The following is a 17,007-nucleotide window of genomic DNA, read 5'->3' as shown; positions in this document are numbered from 1 at the left end:
TTTTTTTAACGTTGCTTAATTGATTGAACAATATTAGAAAAATTTGTTGAATTGTTACTCTTATTTAAATTATCCTTATTATTGAAAATTAGTTTTTAAAGTAATAATAAACACCCCATTTCCATTCTGTTAGCATACCTAAAGGTAAAGAGAATCTATTTGATATCTTTAAACAAAAACTATTGAGATCATCACGAAAGTATCTTAGAATTTTATTGATAGATATATGGTAAATGGGTCTAAATTTTGTGCCGTTTATATATATATATATATATATATATATATATATATATATATATATATATAATAAATCTATTTAGTCACTAAGAAATTTCCCGATTTAAATGCAAAAGTAAATATTTCATTATTTATGGGATTCCAATGAGTTACGGCGTTTCTCAATGGGGAGTCTCTATTGATGTTAGTGAAGTGAAATTGCGTAGGACTTGTTCACATAATGCATTACCAATATTCAGAATTTAATGTAAATATATCCAATATATTTATTATGTGCAATAATAGGTTTAAGAGAATTACATAGCATATCGATAGATTGCTACTGCTGCTTATGAACTATTTCTGTAACAACTATTTCTGAACTGTTTCTACAACAAATTTCTTTAAAGAACATCAGTATTTTTAATCACTTAAAAGGTTTAAGATTCATTTTTTCACGCATAAAAAAGCAATACTATATCTTTTTTTGAGTGATTTTAAAATTCGAAAGAGAAATAGTTAAAGTACATTTTGATGTAGTCAAGAAACTTTTTGAAGGAAAATAAACAGAAATCAAATCCCATGAGAGTGAAATTTCTCTAAAAGCAAAACTTTCCAATATGCTTTTAAGAATCATTATAAACCGTATTTTATTTATCTGATAAAAAAAAAATTACGTCTTTTGAAGCTTTATCTTTTTCGCAATTTATATGCTATTTTGTATTCTCATTTTGATTGATCTATCAAAAAACTATATTTTCAAGTTTATAACTTTATTTAAATGTTTTAGGAAATTAAATATTCTTCGCCGGATGGAATTGGATTGGACTGCTTATAAAATGAGAGCTATTATTTATACAGAAAAGTTAAAAGTGGTGCTCAATTTATGCCAATTTACAGTATTTGTTGAGATCCTAGTTGCTTAAACATTCAATGTTGGACTGAATATTTGTATGTTATTTATGTTAAAAAATATGGATATTAAAACCTTGATGTCTCCCATTTTTTACAAAGATTGAATAAATGATATATTTTTCACATTTTATGATAAGTTTTGTGACTTTACCTTTCTTTGAAACTTTTTTGAAAACCAATCATTTATATATTTCAGTTATTCCAGACAAAAAATCACTCAAAAGTTAGGTGAACTTTTTAAAAGCTTTCAAATTTAAGCTCAAATTTTGCAAACATTTCGGAATAAATGTTAAAATATATATCTGGTAACATCTAACCTTTCACTCTCATATTTTTTTATTATTTTTTAATAATATTCCTTTACAGTTTTGTATAGCTTGACATGATCTTGGAGCTGTACAATAAAGATAACCACAATGATAAAGCTTCTCCAACAACGGTTAACTAGTCATTATTTAAAGTATAAGGGGAGAAAAGGTTGCAGAAATAGCATTTAAAATTGCAATAACTTTCAAACAAACTAGAATAAAAAAAACTTGCACTTAGTTCATAAATTGAGAGGGCTCTTTCAGCTTGCCTATGCTCATTTCTGTTGCTTCATTTCAGCATGCTGTAGATCGGCAAGCACGGTATACTTTTACTATAAGGAATGCTCGAAGTAATAATCTAATTTTTAATTTTTTTATCCCATCGTACTCTTTTCGCACCTGTCTATACACCTTCGTAATTTTAAGCTTTTATGTCTTACGGTTCTGCCTAAAAAAATAACGTAAAGCAGAAAAAAAGAAAGAAAATTACAAAAATAGCATCAAAAATTGACATTTTGAAAACGAAAAAAAAGCCTGTATTTTCTTAAACAAAGGCGCTCCAATCAAGGAGTCAAATGCCAACTATGCTATTTATTTCGTTAGCCTGTGCAGTTCCCCTATGGTATTTTTTTCTACAGAATTAACAATAATTAATTTACTCACTAATCATTAAATGTTATTTTTTTTTCATTCCATATTTTCTTTCCAAAATTCTCAGCACACATTCGTAATTTCAGTTTTTTAAGTCTACTAGTTTTCGCGCAGCAAAACAAATGCAACATTAAGTCAAACACACAAAAGAGAGGTGACATTAATATCTGTAGATTCTTATACAACTTATTAAGAAGCAGAAGTTGTATTTTATTGAATTATTAAATTATTTTAACATTAAGTTATCCTTTCACAATACAGATTATACATTAACTATTTTTATTGAACTGGTTTTAATTACAACTGAAATGAATAGAAAAAAAAATTTGAGCAATGAGTTTTGCTACAACAAATCACCATAGCATATTCTTAAATATTAATTAACAAAAAGAACTCTGATTTTAAATCTCAAAAGCTAACCTTAGTTACTAATAATAAAATATTGAAGCATTAGCTTGTAAATATTTTTTTAAGTAAAACATGCACATTAGATTATTTATACTTGTCTTATAAGTTCACTTTATTTGTGTACAAAAATATCAATATCTTCTTAAGCTCTAGTACATATTACTGCTTTAAAATACTTAGGAGGTATAAATTTGTAGGTCTATGTACGAGTATGTATCTTAAACTGAACAAGACTATCAGTCTATACAAGAATGGTATACAAGATTTTTGCTATGTAACAGAATGTCAGCTTTCTTAAATATCATCAGCTTGCTTAAATATTATATAGCACCAGATACAAAAATGTATACTTGTGTATATAGTGAGTGAGTGAGTGGCATAATTGTGTATATAGTGAGTAAGGGATATTTTAGGGATGTATTTGTGTACATAGTGAGTGAGCAATCAAGAGTTATGAAGCAATCAGAAAGAAACTGTTCCGAGGATGGTGAGTAATAGTGAGCAATAGACTGGTAATATTGATAGAAATAAATTAAATACAAAAGTAATTCAATTTAGTATAATACTGCTTAAATGTTATTTTAATACGTAATTAAAAATAACGTAATTAGAAATATAGTTATTTTTTTAATTCAGCATTGTGCATTAATTTAACCGATTTCACATGTTTATATATAATTATTTCTTTCTCCTAATATATCCCTTCTTATTATATTTAATGCTATACTTTCGATAAATACACAACTCTTTGAATTGCACAATGGAGAAAAACGTATAATTTTCTGGAAATTTTAAGTAAAGATTTTACAATGCTACTTTTTTCAAAATCAAATCACATTTGCTAAAATTTTTATATTGGTTTTGAAAAGAATAATTTTTACTGTATAAATGCAGATGAAAATGCTTGAATTATTGTTTAAAATAAAAAAATTGAATTGCTTCTTTTCTTGAAAAATTTCAAAATTTAGAATTTTAATTTTTTTATTCTTATTTAACGAAACAGAAAATAATTTTGGCAAAATTGCGAACAATAAAATAATGCATATTAATTTATATATTTCCATTTATATTTCTTACAGTTTTTAGTAATGTAAAAATATTTAAACCTGAGCAAAGAAATTTAAATATCTGATATATAGTTAGTATTATGAGCCAAATAATGCTGAATACATCAATAAAAAATACTTTTATAAGTTTATCTTAATTAATTTATTTTTAAACAATTTTTATGGTAAACTTTAATTTAAACACTTTGAAATATCAAGTGTCATACAGTTAAATATTTTATGGAGAATTTTATATTTATTAATTATTTGCAATCGTTTATAATTATTCGTTATCACTAATCATTCGTTATCATTCGTTATTACTATATAAGTATGAAAAAACGTGTTAAATAAATCACTGATTTTTTTTTGACGAATTACTGGATGATATGAAAACTCCTAGATGTTTATTCAAACAGGAAAGAAAAAACTTAAATAAAAACTTCTCCCAAAAGAACTATTATATTTTGCAAAAGTTGCGAAAAATATTTTCGCTAAGTCTGTTTTTTTAAAAAAAAGTTTAAAAAATTGAAATTTGAAGTTTTCATAAGTAAATAAACTTTTAAATTTAAAATCATAAAACAAGTTTAAAATAAATTGAAAAATAATGTTAAAAAACAAATTTTAACACGTTGAATGCCACGGGGTCACCGGTGACCCGCACTGAGTTTGTTTGCAGCGCCATTCTGGTCAACGATGACCGGTGAAGCCAAGATTATTAGAAACACATAATTCGAGTAAATTTTAAATTTTTTTAATTATTATTATTGTTACTAAAATGGATTGAAGAAATTAATGCAATATAAAACACAAAAAAATATTTTTATTTATATACGCAGTGATGTCAACTTGCTCCCGACAGTGAATAAATATTTTCAAGTGGTAGTTTATTAATTATGATTTTTTTTTAATAAATTCAATTAAGTAGATTTTTATCTTCCACTATTTTTAAACAATTGGTAGGCTTATATAATTCAGCACTTTTTTCAGATATGTCATGCTAAACCTTTTAAAAAATTAGCAGAATCTGTTTAATATTTGCAAATTTAGTTTGCAGTTATTTACCGTTTGGAAAGACGGGCAATCCATGTAAAATTAGTGTGGCATTCAACGTGTTAAAGAAAAATAAATAGAAAAAAACGCATTTTTTTCAAAAATCTCAATTAATATTTTTTTTTAAAGAATGCTCTATGTGGATTCTTAGTCAATAGAAAATGTACTTACAACGTCGCTTGGTAGAAGACATTTTTTTGAAGACATCCTCTTTAGAAGACATTTTTTTTTGTTAAAATGCGTGTTATTTAGTAACCTGGTCAAATTCGTCAAAAAGCTTCTAAAACTTTCAAATTTCCTTTCGAATCTAAATTAAGTAATACACACATTTCACATTAAAAATGAATGCATAATGTCTTAACTTTCGATACACAGTTTTTTTTTCATATAGAAATATCTTTTCAATTCGGAAACAGTTTTCTTTAAAAGAGAAATCTTTATTATTCTTCAAACGGATAAACTAAAATGAAAATTGATTCATATATTATCCCCAGAGATTTGAAAGTTCAACTTACTTTAGACTAAGCTCAATGTGAGCAAACATCTCTTTCATTCAATTCCACCGCAATGTGCATAAAAAGAGTTATTGCATCGATTTATTTCCTATTCCAACTACTATAAATTTTCTTTCAAAACAAATGAAATTTCGTTCTCTTTCTTTAGGGAAAAAGCGTAAACACATTTTTAAATGTATTGTCTTTGGATTTGAAAAATTAGCATAAATGTATTCATTGCATGCAGTTGTAAGTAATAAATATATGTTTCCCAGATGATTGAAATAAAATAAATTATAAATAAAAAAATATTAACGTTAATTAAAGTTAAAACAAATGATGATGGAATTTTAATCCCTATAATTCTTTTTGAACTTTAAGATAAGAAATATTTTAAGGTTTATAGTGATATTAATTAAAATTCGCAAATTTGTTTATTTAAAATTATTTGTGTTTTAAACTGGTATAGTATGACTAAGAATGAGTTAATTACTGACGTTTTAATTATTGCTTTAATTGAGTAAAACTTAAATTACTTTAGTAATTGACCTTATTTAAAAATTAAATGCATTGACATAAGTAATTAATTCTTACTGAAAGGATGTAAATCAAAACTGTTTTATTGCAACTCGCTTTCTGGGGAAAACGTAACGAAAAAGTTAAATTGAGTACCAAAAAAAAAACAAGAACAATATAATCAATAATAATATCTAGAAGATATGAACTGGGAAGCTCAAATGAAAAAATAAAATTTAATGATATTTTATCTAGAAACGAGAAACGCAACTTTCAAATTGTGAATGTGAATCTCTTGAGTTAATAATTCACTCATCGGAAAAGATATGTGGAATAAAAATCTTAAGTTTTACTAAATTTAAGAAAAAACTATTCTTTAAATTACCAAAAGTACTATTTCTTAAATTACAAACGAAAACTATTTTCTACTTATCTTCGTTGTGATAAATTTTCTATTGCATACAATTATTAAGGGAAAAAAATCCTATTTGGTTTCATAACGTCACTGGTGTTAACTGAAAAAACTGATTATACTCTGCATTTTAAATAAATTTTGAATTAATTTCAAAACAAATGAAAGAACACAACAAGTAGTCAGAATGCGAATGATCTATCGAAAAAAGATCAATCGATTAAAAACTGGATCGTTCAGGTACTCGGTTTTTTACCTAACACACAGTAGAAATTAGAAATACAGTATTAGGTTGTAAAGATTTTAGTTTATGATAATAATTATAGATAAAAGTAAAAACAATGGATAATTTATCTTTCGTCTATCTCTGCAAAACGTCTTTCAAATATTCGAGTAAAAATCATTAGCTGTTCATATGATAATTTATAAAAATGACTTAAAATATAAATTTCTATTTACGCTAGTAGTTATTAAGCAATGCTGCATTTTTCTATTATTATTTTTATTATTTTATTTTTAGGATAAAATCGATACTAAGACTGAAAATAATTCAAAGTCTTATGAAATTTTACATACAAAGAATAAATATCTGTACGAGAATATTTTTTCAAAATTCAATATAATGATTCTTTGTAGTATTGTCTACTGCTGTTAATACCAGGGGAATAATTTTTACAAGATCATGCAATGATATATTTGGGAAGAAACAAATTACGTCGAAGTAACAGAATTTAATTTTACAAAAATAAACATATTTTTACAAACATTTTCGGAAGTAGGGATTTAAGATATATAATACCAATTTTTTTTTTAAAATCCACTCTTTGCAACTTGTCGGTCCATAGAATCAGTAATACTGAGCTAGTAAAAAAATGGCGTCGTATAAGCATAATGGTAAATAACTGACAACAATAATTTTTTTCGGCCGATAGAATATACTACATGCGAAATCGGGAAAATGTGTTAAAAGAACTTTATCACTTTCTCTCCCTAACTGCTAGATAAAAAGCGCTGTTCCTTTTTCCGCGAAACAAACAAACAATAATTAGAACCAATAAACATGGCATAGAAATTCCTTAACATTGGAAAAGGTACACCTTTTGTGTGTCAATAAAATAACATAGAAAATGCTTACATATGAAAAAATGAACTAATAATATATATATATATATATATATATATATATATATATATATATATATATATATATATATATATATATATATATATATATATATATATATATATATATATATATATATATATATATTCAAAATTGGAAGTAGTATATCGAATAAATAAATTATATTTTTTAGTTTTTTTTATTGTGCCTTGCTTAGCAATAAAAATCAGATTAGCAATAAAGAATGTATGTAAGTAAGCAGAAAAATTTATTGAAATAAGGAAATTAAAACTTTGTACGTTATTTCCGTCAAATATCAACTAATTCTAAGTTGAAACAACCTTTTTTATAAAAAAAAAACGAACTTCAAAGAAAAAATTTTTTTTTGAAAAAAGAAAATATTAGGTAATGTTATCTGCGATTGTAATTTATACGTGCTAATAGATATTTTGAATAATAAAACTTGTATCCTTTAATAGTCTTATTTACTATTCATAAGAGTAAGATTTGAAGAATATTGTATTTATAATAAATAGCAATATATTTAAAAATCTTGTGGGTTATGAATAGAATTGAGATTATGTTTGGGTACAAAAACTTCTCACTTTTTTTAAACATATGATTAACGTTGGATTATGTTTCACAAATTCTATTACAGCGTCATTCATGAATTCAAAGATATACGATTCCAAAGAATCAAAATAGCATAATGTCTTCCATATTTGTTGTCAAATATTTTTAGAGCTTTTAATTCGATTAGAGGGTAAATTTTTTTTTACATAAGTAAACTCGGCATTCAAAATGCATCGAAAGATTATTGATGAAGTAAAATGGATATTTTGCTGCAGAGTGTTATTGAATCGCACTTTCCGTGACCTTTAAATATTAATTTTATCCATTGCTTGGGTTATTTTACTTGTTACGTTTGCAGAATAATCGAGTACTTTATTTAAGTTCTTTTATGTTTCTTATTATTATTTTTCATTTTAAGTTTATTTAAGCTCTTATTTTAAGTTTTATCATTTTTTCACAGTCAAAAATTACTCTAAAAGAATTACAGAAAATATGGTAACAAATATTCTCCACATTTCGCATTTCTCTAAATTATAGAATACACTTAGTTTACAACTATGCACCCATTTTTTTAGATCGACTATTATAGTTTTTTTGACCATGAATAAAGAAAACGCTCCCCTTGCGTGAAACGTTCTTCCTCTGGACACTAGTATGATAAGCAGAGTTTAGATTATATAAAAATCACATATATTAAAATCACAATAAGATATATTAAAATAACAATATGAGCTTGTTTATCGTTTTGTGTGCCTCATTTCAGATGACCCTTCAGAAAACCTATTTAATAACTTAACAAGAACATCACGTAATCATCAACTTTGGATTTCAGACAATCAATCAATGCATATTCTAGTATGAATGTCAGTACTGTAATACTTAAGTGGGTTGCTTCCGTCCATCTGGATTGAACAACTTTTAAATTAATGAAATATTAGGAGGACCGAAAAATATTGTCGTTTCGGTGCACTTGATATTTGTTACCAATATTTTATTTTTAATGAAAAATGCATTCACTCTCGTTATCAACAACTCTTCAATTCCGGATCGTCCAACGAATCTAGTCTAACGAATCTAAGTCTAACGAATCTTAGTCTAACGAATATTGAATGCGCCAAAGCGTCATTACTTTCTAGTTTCCCTAAGTATTTACTAACATTGGAATTACAACACAACTCGAGTTTACACCCATGAGTTTACACAGACTTTTATTTGGGTTTCGAATGATATGGTAAGTGGGAAAATTATCCTTTAAAACAAATTAATGATACATTTAATTAAAAATAAAACTTTTTTTTAGATAAAAAATCTTTTTTACAAGTGCTTCACTAAATAAAACATATAAAATGTGCAATCATTTTAATATTTTATTGGAGTTACTGGAATTTTCACAACGATTATTTAAATATTTTAAATATAATCAGTTGTACTTTTAAGAAATCATTTTCTTTAAAATGTATATCGTAATTTGAGTGGCATAACATTTTTACAATTCATTAGATTATTTGTTCGTTTGGATGAAAAAAAAAATGTTTGGTTTATTAAAACTTATTTGGAGTTTTAACAGCTTGTAATTTCTTTTTATAACTTATTAAGGAAATTTTAATTTATTATTAAACCTATTTGTCATTACTGAAACATGCTGCATTTATGTTAACAACAAAACAAAACATAAAACAAACATAAAGCAAAATGTTTTTGCAATGAAGCCATTAAATTGATTTAAAAGTGCGTGAAAATATCCGTTTTCAGTAAACAAAAAACAAATGAAAAAATTAATAAAACAATAACAGTGGAAAAGGAAATAAAAATTGTGACTATATACATGGTAAAAATTTTAGTTTACCTTTACATCAAAATGGTAGAAAATATGTATCAAATATGTATCAAATATATATATATATATATATATATATATATATATATATATATATATATATATATATATATATATATATATATATATATATATATATATATATATATATATATATATATATATATATATATATATATATATATATATATATATATATATATAGCCCTAAAGATGAACAATTGATTTTACTTATTCGAAATAAAGTATTTAACCAGTAATCATTAAAAACATAAGGGAGCAGAGACAGAAAATCCATAAGGAAGCATTACGCTTTGCATTTGCAAGTAAATGTATAAAAGGATGCTAATTAGTGGTAGTAAAAGTTAATCCATAAGCTGGTATTATAAAGTTGCATGGAATTAGTTCAACAATACGTCTCGTAAATAAAAAGGATAAAATATGATAAGATGTGGGGAATTTTAAAGTCGAAAAAATCAAATATCAGATAGCATTTTATTTTGCATTTATCTGATAGTGTAGTAATTAAAGTTTCTCACTTGACTAATATTCTTTGAAAGAATAAGAACAACCGGTATTATTAATCCTTTTCAAACTAAATAAGCTACTAAAATACTCAGGAAAGAAAAATGGAGATATAACTTCCACGCCTCTATAATCAAAGTACAAATCGAAAAAAAATCCGAAGACAAATTTATTTTGGAAGGAACGAAAAAGATTTGATGACACACTAATCGCAATAATCTGCCGCAAATTGGAGTCTTGTGGGTATCAACGGTAACGTTTGTAATCCGTTATATTTACAGCATTAACAGATAAATAAGGATCATTAAGTTACGAAGACTGTCGTTAGATACAGAATAGTTCTATTGAGATATTATTGCAGTACACCATTCAAATATTTATGAGAGAAAAGTTACAACTAAGGGAGAAGAAAATTATTCTTGAAATAATTTTCATTGCAAAATGATATTCTAATTGAATAATAAACTTAATTCAGCAGGTAAAAATGCTTAAAAAAAGGTTGTTTTTAGGAATAAAAGAAACGAAAAAAGTCCCGTAAGCACTTAGCATTCAGCAAAACGTATGGCTTGAAATTACAACATTTAATTTGAAAACATTCAAACATTTAGTCAACAAAGGATAGGGTATACTTTGTGTTTTGTTGACTAAAGCGAAAAACGACGTGAATAAAGCGCAAATGAAAGTACATAAATGGGCATGTTATAGCTTCAGTTCTGCGAATAATAGCCTTTAGTGTGCTGCCGGCCTTAACACCAAATAATGGTCGAGAAAGTGAAGAAACAAACATGTGAAAAGTAGTTTAACGCTAAGCTTTATTATGCATGCTAAGAGTTATTGAGAATGAAATTATTGTTCCTTTGTCCTGATTGCTTTGATACCAAACTACTTAGCACATGTTTGTCTCCTTACTTTCACTATAATCATTTGATGTGTAGACTCTGAGGAATTTCTACTTTATAGAACTGTAACTATGGCATGTCCATTTATGTATATTCATTTGTGTTTTATTCTGGTTATGTTTTTTTAGTCTTAAACATTTAATCTATTCTTTATGATGGTGTTTCATTATAAATTTTATTGGCATTAAATTTTAAGTAAGCAGGATCCTTTCAAAATTTTCAAACGATTATGCAGTTTTTTTCAAACGAAAAATTTATATTATATAAAAATATTTTTTTTACACCAGTTAAAAGCAAACGCCTACTTTGATACATTACCTGGAAACTTTAATGGTATATCTGTATCCAATTTTAATAGCTTTCTTCAAAATTTTCTTACCTTTAAAAACATTCAAAAATGAGATATTTTTAATTTTTTACTAACCTTCTTAAATCCGTTATGTTTATAACTTTATAAAGCAAATCTCTTCACTAGTAGCAGAAATTTAAATGCTAAATCTCTCGTAAGAATAAGCCAACTGAGTCTCCGGAATGGATTTTTCATGTATTTATTTATTTTCTTGCTTTCTTGTATTAAAAATCAAATATTTTGCATTGTTTTAAAATTCACGCTAGATTTGCCTTTTTTTCCATTTCTTCAATAAAATTTCGTCAACTGTGGGTGGTTGAGAGCTTAAAGTTATTAAGACTGGAGAAAATATACAAAAAGACATATTTTCTTTGTTGAACATTATTTTGAATCCTGATTCTGTAGTTTTTAGTTCTGTATTGGTGTCTACCCAGATCATGAGAAATTATGTCGTAAAGACTTCAAGCTTTTATACCTTTCCTCGCACCTTTTTTTAATTTTACGAACAATCATAAATTGGACATATTTAATTGTTTGCATTTCTTCTTATATACGTAAAAGGAAACTTAAGACTAAAAAGGAAAATTTTTTTCGCTAAGGCAGAAATTTCAATGCTAAATTTCCTGTAAGAATATGACAACTAAACCTTCAGGATAGATTTTTTATGCCTTTATTATTTTTTACAGCATATTATTGATTTATAAACTTGACAATCTTTTAATAGTTGTTCTAAAATTTACACCAGAATTGCATTTTTCGTCATTTCTCAAATATAATGTCGTTGACAGTGGGCTGGTTGATAGTTTAGAGTAATTAAGAGGAAAAAGATATACGCATTTCCATTTTTGAGCATTATTCACTCAGGATAGCACTGTTGAGTGCTATCCGGATAATGTGGTTTTTTTTGCATAAGTTGAAACCCAGATTATTAAAATTAAGATCTTAAATACTTTTTTTAAGTCTAAGGTTTATATAAACAAGCCATATCCTCCCAAGCTTTAAAAGAGAAATCACACAACATTTATTCAAAACAATCATTGCAAATCAATAAAATAATGCATGTGTTCTAGATATTATTGTAAATTACTTAATACGAAATCACAAGCATTATAATGCTACATACATTATGAATAATTAAAATTGATAATGCGTTTGAATAATTGTTTGTTAATTGATAATATGTTTTTAAATAAAAAGCTTCTTGATGGAATTTAGACCTATTTAATATCTCTTTCTCTATATTTTTTGATTAAACATGTGTCCATATTTTAAGGCATTATTTGCAGAAAATATATTTCATATGTATAAATAAACAGTGTTATTAAATTTCGCTTAAATCAGATATTGATTTATTTTTTTTAAAAACGTAACTAAGCGAAGATAACTTTTCGAGATTAAATAACTGAAATAAAATCCATAGAATAATTCAAGCATGCTTGCTTTAGAAACTTAAAGTAGACTGATCAGAAACTTTAAGATAGCTTAGATTTCAAAGCAAAATCTAACGAAAAAATAAAACCGATAGAATATAATTTAATTTTAAATGAAAATTATCAGTCTTCCATGAATCTTAAATACTTTCTTATTCAATAAAACTAACTTCACGTTCATTTCAGTTGACAAAATTAAATTCAATTAGCTTTAAGCTCGAATACACTTCAAAGCACTTGCAATTTTCTTCCAACCACAGCAGTGCTCGTAGTAGTTTAAAAACCTCCAGGATGTAGTTTCCCCTGACGATTTCTGCAGGAAAGAACAGGAAAAGGGATCTTATTCACTGTGAACCGCAAACGAAATCTTCTCACTAGCTTATAGGAAATCGAAAAATTCGATATTGAATGAAAGGGTGTCTTGTATCTTAAAGGCAAAAAGAAAGAAATTATAAAATCTCGCTAACGTTATTATTATCTGGAGAAATCCATCTTCATCTTTGCTTGGTTTGTAAGCAGTGTAGCTACAATGAAGATTTCTTCAAGAAGTACCAATATCACAAGATTTATGGATAACATGACTAAGAAAGAAATATTTTTCTTTCCATCTTAATCTCTTTCATTCAATCGCATTTTTTTCATTTTTATTCTTCCATAAAGATAAAGAGTATGTCAGGAAAATATTATTGAATTTGAGATATTAATGGTTCCATTGTTTTCAAAAGAAACATTTTAAATGTCAAAATAGAAAGAAATATCGCATGGGTTTTAAAAAAAATCATCATTCAATTTTTTAAAAGGTCTTATGCTGTGTTGTGATTGGAACTCTTGTTTGATTATTACTTTTTTTTTTCTGGAAATTGTCATGTAAGTGATATAAAGAACAATATATATAAATTTTCTTGTATGCAAAGTAGTATTAGATTTCGCTATAATATTTTAATTTATGCTTTAGATATAGTTAATTAAAGATACAGATTTCATTCATTTCATATTATTAAATTTAAGCTAGATGAGTTTCTGTTTTGAAAAGAAACATTTTAAAATTCAAAATAAAAGGAATTTGATATGGGATTTATGACATAATATTTGTAAGGTTTCTCTGTTGTTTTGAGATTATAATTCTTTTTTAATTAAAATGTTGTTAAAGGAATTTACAGATGTTTAAAATATAGTAGTTTCTCGTAGTCTATTGCGTATAAGAAATATATTTAATTATTTTTCTTACGAAATGATATTAATTTTAATTAAAATGATACAATAAAGAGGAAAATCCAATTGTTTCGTCGCACTTGTGATGCATAAAATTAATATATTTGTTAAGAATAATTTTTTAAGTATGCCAGAATATTTTGTAATTTTTCCAGGCTATTTTCAAAGATAACCCGTCTTTGTGCAACTTTAAACAAAATTTTCAAAATTCTTAAAAAAATTTTTTTGGAAACATTTTATTTGTGGGTTCAGAAATTAAAGAAATGAATAAGTAGTTTCACTAAACTGATTAATTTCCCCATAATAAAGCTTAAATACGGAAAATATAGCTTTTTAAAAAAAATAATGATTACCCTACTTTACATTATATTTAATGAAATTACTACAAAAACAAATTATGAATTATTAAGTTATGTGCTACTTTTCTTTCTAAGAGAGTGAATAACTATTTTTGAGTAGAACTTGGAATTTTCAAAAATAGAGAATTTTTTAAGTGTAATTTCGAATTTTACAAAACAAACAAACAGCAAAATAATTAAAACCCATGTATGATAATTTTTGTTGAGAATTATTTTCCTTATATTTAGTTTTTAATTAATCCTTAAATTCTTTTTTCTTGAAATTGCTGATTAAATTTGTAAATAACTTCGGATTATTAATAAGTATGTTCTGTTTTCTTTGAGGAAAATACTGTTTTCTTTAAGGAAAATTATTCTTTCAAAATATTTTTTTTTACTAAATCAATTTATACATGTTTACACAGGAGCATGCACGCCTCTTCAAATAGCGTTAAGATGAGCAGTGTCATGAAATGACCCTAAATAAAATTTCATTGATATCTTGGTAAAAAACGTTGAAATTTTTATTGGTAATCTAAAACTCCATATATTTATTACATAACTATTTGAAGCTTTCTACCATTACATTTGTGATAACACAATGAAACACAAAATTTACTTATCTAAAAATTAGTATATGAATTATTATAATCAACTCGATGTGCAAACATAAATGCACATAGTAATATTTATTTATTTATATATTTTTTTCAGAGACAATAGCTACTAACATAAATTCTATGCTACCTTGAAAAAAAATTCGACACAAATAGCTAATTACAGTAGCTCTCAATTTTTCAAGCAAAACATAATTTGGAGAAAGTTTTTAATTTCTATTTTGGTGATTGCTGGTGAAAACCGCTTAATATTTGTACTTGTAGTTCTCGATTCAAACGCGGATTATCCGCATGTTTACTGGTGTTAACCACTGCAGTGCTTATCATGATAAGTGACATAGCAAGGTCTTTGATTTTCATGCACGGTTACGTTGTCGGTTTTCATACAGAGTTATTTTTTATTAGATAGCAAAGTAGTTTTTTATTTATTGCAGCGAATTTTTCTTGAACATTGTAAACAAGTCGAAATCACGCACGGAAAATGGCGCACTGAACTCAGACACGGGAAAAAAAAATTTAGAACAAGCTGAGAAGCGAGTAGTGTCATTCCTTGACCCCTTTAACTGATAGAATATCATTTGAGGGAAGAAAAATGCCGTAAATTCCTTATTTTTCACAAAAGGCAGACAAGTATGGAAAACTCAGCTACTAATAAAAAAAGGGAATAAAATAAAAAAGGTCAGTGTATAGAAGGGCGAGGAATTTAAAAAGGTGTGCGGTCCTTTTATTTATCAGAACTTACAAAAGGCATGGCATCATAAAATTATCCCCACTTGTCCTCCCACTTTAAGATTGAAACTTTTAAACCAATTTATCGTACAAAATTTCTTTACTATACGGAATATTAAAAACCTCACTTCAAAATGTATTTATAATGTTCATTGTTATCAATGTCTATGTTGCATTTCTTCACTATGTTGCTACCAAAAAGATTTAGCATATTAAAAACTTATTTTATAATTTGCTCGGCAAATTAGAAAAGCGAAAAAAAATTACTACGCAAGTTTAATTATTTAGTCAAAAAAATACATCTTTCTTCTATTTGGTATTTCATATTATTTCAATAATTGACGTAGTTTACTTCAGCTGTATCCAAATGGTGCCCTGCTAGTTAGGCATTTTTTTAAAAAAACTAATATTGATATTTTGAAACCTATAATAAGTTTGTATTTAACTAATAATCCATTATTTAATATTCAGCCTATTTTTTTAAAATTTTTTTATCTGAAACTGCAATCAATTATAAATAGGAAATTTTAAAAAATACACTGTTTTCCAAGAAAAATACATTAAATAAATTGCTAAAATATATGCATTTACAAATTATTGCTTTGGTTTTTCTCATCGACATTTGAAATTCAAAATAAAATAACCAAATTCAAGAATAAAGAATTATTTTTATCTAATAATCTTTCTTACACCTTATAGCGGTTCTTTCTTAGAAAATTATAATCCAGTTTATTTTATTCAATTTCAACTTACACGGCGAAAACTACTAATCTTAACTTATACAGCAAAAGACACTGCCAAATTGTAAGATGATGTACTATTTTCATGTAAATTTCACAAAATCTGCAAATTTGAAAATTCAACTATCTAACATAAAACCTAATTTTGAGAATTATTGATGAAACGATGAAAAAATTTTATTCACTTTGAATGTTTCTAAACTAATTGTAAGTTGTTTTTTTTCGTTTGCATATTTATGAACGTATTAAAAAGTAAGGGCTCCACCATTTTTTTTTTTTTTTTATTGTTTAGGGTTCTATGGCTGAAAAGAATTGGGAATTGCAGTTTTACTTGATTTTCTCTTAATGTTATTCATAAATGACTGGAGCTAAATATCATAAAACTGCTTTTCTTCTTATTTAAATTTATTTTTCTGCATTTTTAATCAATAATTTAGGTTGCAAAAATATTTTCAGAAATAAAAAATGTTTTTTTTTTTTTTGCATTTATGGCATATTTTAATACTTGGCCTAATTTCTTGATTTTTTGAGTAGGCATTCCTTTAAATGATAAGTTTAGTTTAAACAGCTTTTCTTGTGAAATGTTTAAAAAACTACTGGCTGTGCAGTTATTGAT

The 17,007-nt window shown here is 25.7% G+C and overlaps 1 protein-coding gene and 1 long non-coding RNA gene across 10 annotated transcripts in view; one reads left to right on the top strand and one right to left on the bottom strand.

Moving 5' to 3' along the window:
• LOC107453431 (adhesion molecule nephrin) overlaps positions 1–1,261 on the top strand; it is a 278,090-nt gene extending 276,829 nt beyond the window's left edge. For all 3 annotated transcript variants that reach the window (XM_087166005.1, XM_016070260.4, XM_043040896.3), the window contains one exon: positions 1,007–1,261. The gene's annotated coding sequence lies outside the window, so the exon portion shown is untranslated. The remainder of the gene's footprint in view (positions 1–1,006) is intronic.
• LOC107453432 (uncharacterized) overlaps positions 1–17,007 on the bottom strand; it is an 83,335-nt gene that overhangs the window by 10,718 nt on the left and 55,610 nt on the right. For 3 of the 7 annotated variants that reach the window (XR_015434721.1, XR_015434720.1, XR_015434722.1), the window contains one exon: positions 4,769–4,904. The exons of the other annotated variants lie outside the window; for them this stretch is intronic. This is a non-coding gene — a long non-coding RNA (uncharacterized LOC107453432). The remainder of the gene's footprint in view (positions 1–4,768; positions 4,905–17,007) is intronic. 7 annotated transcript variants of the gene reach the window in all.

This window comes from Parasteatoda tepidariorum, chromosome 6 (genome assembly GCF_982258835.1).
Source record: "Parasteatoda tepidariorum strain Cologne lab strain chromosome 6, Ptep-v5.0, whole genome shotgun sequence".
Lineage (NCBI taxonomy): Eukaryota > Metazoa > Arthropoda > Arachnida > Araneae > Theridiidae > Parasteatoda > Parasteatoda tepidariorum.
Note: the sequence above shows the minus strand (reverse complement) of the source record. Positions and strands in the feature narration are given on the sequence as shown.